The sequence below is a fragment of the Zingiber officinale genome, chromosome 11B (assembly GCF_018446385.1).
Source record: "Zingiber officinale cultivar Zhangliang chromosome 11B, Zo_v1.1, whole genome shotgun sequence".
Lineage (NCBI taxonomy): Eukaryota > Viridiplantae > Streptophyta > Magnoliopsida > Zingiberales > Zingiberaceae > Zingiber > Zingiber officinale.
In genome coordinates this window covers 76250370-76256369 of record NC_056007.1, presented here as the reverse complement: position 1 = coordinate 76256369, position 6000 = coordinate 76250370, and positions in this window count along the sequence as shown.

Here is a 6000-nt window from a genome sequence, read left to right as displayed (position 1 = left end):
CATGGCACCATATCACTTCGACTTGCCGTGACTTGACATGCCATTATAGTACTGGCGTTTAGTCAGGCAGATCCCAACATTCACTCTGCACTCCTCAATATCATCTCGCCTTTAAGTACCGCAGTGGTAGCGTTCTACAGTTTTTAGCAACTATATTCTCCTTCGGACTTCAGGTGGAGCCACAGTTAATAGTATTTATAGTATCGAGAAAGTCATGATATATGATCTTATAGTGATTCGGGTACGGTCGAACATATCTCTTCTCATCCCACCCATTGTATTGATGTGAACGTGATCAACTAACCGATTGACTATAGAGAACCGCTCAATGGGTCATGACCTTAATTATCGCAACTTAGTTTATTTGGCCACAAATACAAGTAAATACTAAATGGTTTATTTATATAATCTCAAACATTAGTGCTTCCGTTCACTACAAGCAGCTAACTGTATGAATCTAGTGTGGTTTCCACCATCCATGATGCCTTGATTCTACAAAGCCCTATGAATTCCTGGGAACAGTTAAAACAATATTATCATAATCGCTCTCTCTGGAGGTTCGACGATTTCGAGAGAATGTCGACGAACACTAGTACATTGGCTTGTGTTCACCACATGCCCTTGATAGGACAGCTCAATGGAGCTAATTTCGATTCGCAGTAGGTGGGAAGGGAGCAGAATCTAAGTTAATCGCTCCTCACAAACAATTAAATGATATGAAATTGTTTGAGCTAGAGGTGACGAACAATCGCCAGCGTACGTCGAACACCGAACAATCGCTGGCAAGCAGTCACATCGTGGACAGCTAGTGGAGCCTGAACCTTTCAATTTCCGGGCGACCAGGGAATAGACTCGAGCTTCCATAACGAAGTCGAATGTTGCCCATTGAAGACCCTATTCCTCCTACCTCTACTATCACGAATGATGCTATTTATCAAGAAGAGGATGCAGAGCATGACAGAATATGCTATATGGCTCTCCTGTGCTAACCATGCAAGACGGAGCCCATAACACGGAGTCACGATGATCGCAACATGATGACTTTGATGATATAGTACTCAGTCTACTATATCAAGGTACATAGATCCGGCTGTATTAAGTAACTGCAGCCCACCAGAACCCACCACTCGATAAATCTGCATAACTTAGTTGGGAGTTACCCAAGAACAAGCGACCAACGAGCGACCAGACTAAACGTTGCAATGTGAAAGTCGATGCTAATTGTCAAGCCATGAGCACGACAGCAGGCACTGCTACTAGCCGCTAGCTAAGCATGTAGTTGCGCTGAGCTAAAAATATGGTGTAGGGCAAGGGCATCCTATTTTAAAGGTAAGAGGAAGGGCAAGTAAAGGCCTAAAGGGCAAGCTAAAGTGAGAGAAAGTCGGGCACAAGCCAGTAATGAAACCCAAAGGAGGTTTCTAGCTAGGCAGCCCTTTGGACACGGACACCGGGCACTCTAAGGAAGAAGAGAGAACAGAGTTATTATACATATATATACCGTCAATAGATGTGCTATGTGCTTCATACATCATCTGAAACAGCGAATGTAGACAGCATAGCCCGCTGCACGCGTAAGTTGAATCGACGAGTGACTGCGTCACTATTAATGCTGCTGAGAACTTTCTCTCACCGGCCGCAGTGCTAGCTATTAAGTAAATTATGTTGTCGTGTCGCCACTGAAAACAACATCATTAGTTTTTGTTTAGAGAAGAGTTTTCATTTATAATAAAGAACAAATGTTGTTATGTTTATTTAAATGATATATTCTATTATAGTGCACGGACTCCACATTCTAGACTTAGAGAACCCCATCTATAACATAAATATACAAAAAGGTTCAAGTCAAATGAAATGAATCGAACCTCTCTTGTTGTAGGTATATAAAATGAAAATCACTTATCCGACTACACGTAAAGATGGTTTGCCTGGACTGGACTGGACTCATTTTGAATCGTAATCGAGAATAGCAAGTAGTCACAGTCACCTACTAGAAGATGACTAACTCCCCCTCTTAGTGGACAAGATAAAGAAAGAGCAATCTGATCTTTAGAACTTATTAGTAATATGTGGCCCTTCCTTTGAATGTGGCCCTTTCAATATCCTTTGCTAAGGTGGTTATAGGTACTTCATTACATTTCCTCTGATGACTTTAGTAGATATGGTTATGATGACATAAGTCACAACCTTGAAAGGTTCAAATCAAGAAACCAGTGAAGTGTTAGGATCGATCGATGCAGGGGTGAAGTGTGAAGCAGAAATGCCAGATTCAAATTTCTCTCTTCTACGATTAGGTTAGAAAGCGGAATACACATAGAAGCGAAGGAAGCAACCTCAAACCTCAACACTAACGAAGGAGGTTCGAGATGATACTCCTCCTGGTGTCAAAAGGTCATGCCACGGGTCAAGATGGGTCCGGAGAGTAATCAATCTCGGTGGACAGAGAAGCTAATAAACAATGGGTGCAGCACACCTAGCACAGGTTAATGTTACGAAGACCTGCAACTAAGAAGCCTACAATATGGATTCTGAAATCTTATTTGGACAAGCTGAATTGACGAGGACCCGTACGCGGTACTTAAACAGAAGGCTAGAGAGAAAGCTCAGAAAGAAAGGTATAGTAAGAGACATAATGTACAACCCTCAGAGCCCCGATCCACCGGAAGCACCTTGAAGCTAGCAGTAGAAGCTGTCGCGGACCGATCGCATCACCGACGGTATAGGTAGTCGAAGCGGCTGAAGGGCCACCTGAAGCAAGTCGATTGGGAGCTAGCTACTTCGATCACCGTCGTGCTCGGCGGCCAGATTGTCATGGAGGACTGATGCAGGCTCTACCGATGCTGCCGACCGCTCTATGCCTGTCAGGCTCTAGAATAAGCTTCCTATTGCTCGAGACAGACCCCATCCGATCAAATGGCAGCTGCTTCACCTAGGTACCAAGCGGCCGTAATGGTCGGTGTATATGTTCACGAGTTCGTTCGCACGCTACGCTACAGCTCCTCGACTACACTGTCTGCTCGGTCGAAGCTCAGCAAGTGCCTCACGTCCGTCACTACTACGAGCCTACGACACTACACCGACCGTATCAGAATGAATGGGCCTGCGAAGTTCCAACTGGGCCTCTCGATCAGAGCCCACCGCAGGCGAGAGAGGCCCTTCATGGCCCTAGTTCTCTACTTGATCTCCGCTACCAGCCGACTCTTTTACCAGAGTGTCTACCGATCGATTTCCTGCACTCACTCCAATGCGGCCTCGCAGTGATTCTGCTCCATTCCTGTGAACAGATCGCCTCGTCGCTTCAGCGGCTTGAGCGCACAGGACTTCCGTGATGATCACAAGGCAGACTTCCCTTTCCAGATTTCACCATGCAACACCGGCATCTCACTTCTCCACCGCCTCGGCTTAGGGTTCAGCTCACGGGAGCCGACGCTTTCCAGCCTATTCCACATCCGCTCTCTTCGGCTCTTCTTCAGCTCTGAGCGATCAACCCGGACTTCAACAGATTTCAAGCATTCGGACTGCATTGTTTATCACCTTTCGTAGTGTTTTCTTCGCATTGTCATGAAACCCATGACCAAGGTTTGCGCTTTCGAGCCTTGGACTCTTACCATGATCTCTCCCCGATGTTTGACAATACTTGGGCTAATCCGAAGCCTCAACTTTCTTCATGCCACTAGGTAATGAAACATAAGTTACAACCTTACATTTTCCTTCTAAGAAGGCAACCTCCTTCTTAGATAATGAAGGCCTAACTTAAACCCTTCATTCTCCCCCTATTGGCACACATCAACAAACTCTCCCATTGAAGAGTAAGTTATCGTTGTTCACAACTTCATTTGTTGTGATCAACAAACTCTCCCACTAACTCCAATGTTCTTCCTGAACATCTCTAACTTCCCTCCCCCTCTCCCTTTGATACACACAAGGGAGTAAAGGTCAAGTTTTCCTGAGTCCCATACCTCATTGAAACCTTAATTTCCTTGAAACTAAATTCAACAATCAACTTAGTGATAATCCAATATCACTCAAGTTTAAGGCTCCCCCTAAAGGTCAACTCCCCTTGACCATTGCATCAACAATGTCTTGAGAGTTCCAAACCTTTAGAAACCTAAAACTTCCAGAGCTGAAATTTCAGACAACCAGTCGAATTTCAGCAAGTTGGTAGGGCCGGGAGCTCTAAACCTGGATCGGTCTAGTGATCGATCCAGTGATACGATCAGGGAACCTCCTGATCGGTCCACGACCTCTGATTTCTGATTTCTGAATTTTTCTTCTCCCGAAATTTAGAAACATCTAGAAAATCACAGAAAATTTCAAAAATTGTAAAATTTTGAGGATACATTCCTCATAACATATACTATCATGGAAAAATAGTTTTCTATGAAAATAAGTTCCATTTTTCAATCTTGATACAAAGTTCACAAGTCTTTGAAATAGCTCAAAGTTAACTCATCTTTGTATCACCTTGTTCAATGATGAATGCTATCACTAGAAAAGCTTCATCAAGGTTTTTCAAATCAATTTTGAAATGATTTTAAACCCTTCAATTTAGGATCATAATCTTAGGGATAAATGTACATGACTTGTACATAAGCTTTCCCTATGATCCCCAATTTTGAATTAGGCTCATCTAGGTACAAGAACTATGCACCTTGTTCCTAACTCATCATCCTAATATCTCACACACATCTAAGGTGTATCAAACACATCCAAGTCAATTTTGATGTGAGATATAGGTTTAGGTTATCTTAGGCTAAGGTCTCATGCATTTTCTAAACATCAATTTGATCTCCATATCAAATTGTGTTTTTAACCTTAAATCAATTTCATTGATTATAAATGCAAGAAATGATGACATGGCATATAATTGTATCAGAAATGGAAACATGTGCCAATGTCATGATGGCATGGCATAAAGTATGAAACTTAAATAAAGCATGACATATAAATAACCTAAGCATTATCATGACATTTCAAATGATCATAGATTAAATATGATGTCATGACATGGCATATGGCAAATAATATTTCAAGGTATAGAAAATACCTAATTCTAACCTTAGTTGCCATTTTTGATAATTTTGATCATTTTGCCATAAATTCTATATTCCTAAGTGTAATAGACCTAAAATCATATCCTCAAGACTTTAGATCACTATAACAACTAGATTTGACTTAGAAAATTATTCAAATGTACATCCTAATATCTTAGATAATTTCTATTATTTTCACTTGATTAGACCTTTGGAACTTCTAAAGTGCCACCTTGCCATGATTAGATTAACTACCTAAGTAAGGTCAAGACAAGGTTATATTAACCTTAACCATCTAGAAGGCGTGGATGGAATCACCTCAGGCCCAATACCCATTGGGCTGGCTCAATACATTATATATTCACTAGGGATGACTTCCTTAGCAACCCTTCACCCTCCTAGGCTTTGTAGCCTTGGTCATTTGGGACTCATCAAGATCAACTCTAGGGGTGACTCCCCTTGTGACCTTGGTGATGGTCTTCCTTTCCCTAGATTTTGTTCCATAATCTAATGGAACATTGTGATAAGTGGGATTGACCACTTGGGACTTAGGTTTGTGACCCAAACCTTTGTCTTTGGTTTTTGACCCTTAGACCCTATATTTGACTTTTCCAAATTTTTAAGGGTCTTTTCTAAAGAGTCAAGTCTTTACCTCAAGACTTGATTTTCCTTTTCTAAGGCCTCAAGTTTTAACTTGTCATTTGTCTTTGAGGTATTCCTAGGCATATGTCTAGTTGTTTTGGGATTTCTACCTAGGTTATCCTTAACCTTAGATGAGTTGATCCTAGGGTTGGCTTTCCTAGTGTTATCCTTATCTAGGCTCACATGTGCATGTGTATCGATTTTTATAATTATCATGCTTATCATTATTGTCTAGCATGCATCTTACTAGTATTGCAATAATATGCCTTAGAATTACCTTAGTTGGCCTCTCTATGGATGCTCTCTCGTCCTTGTGAGATTGTGCTTC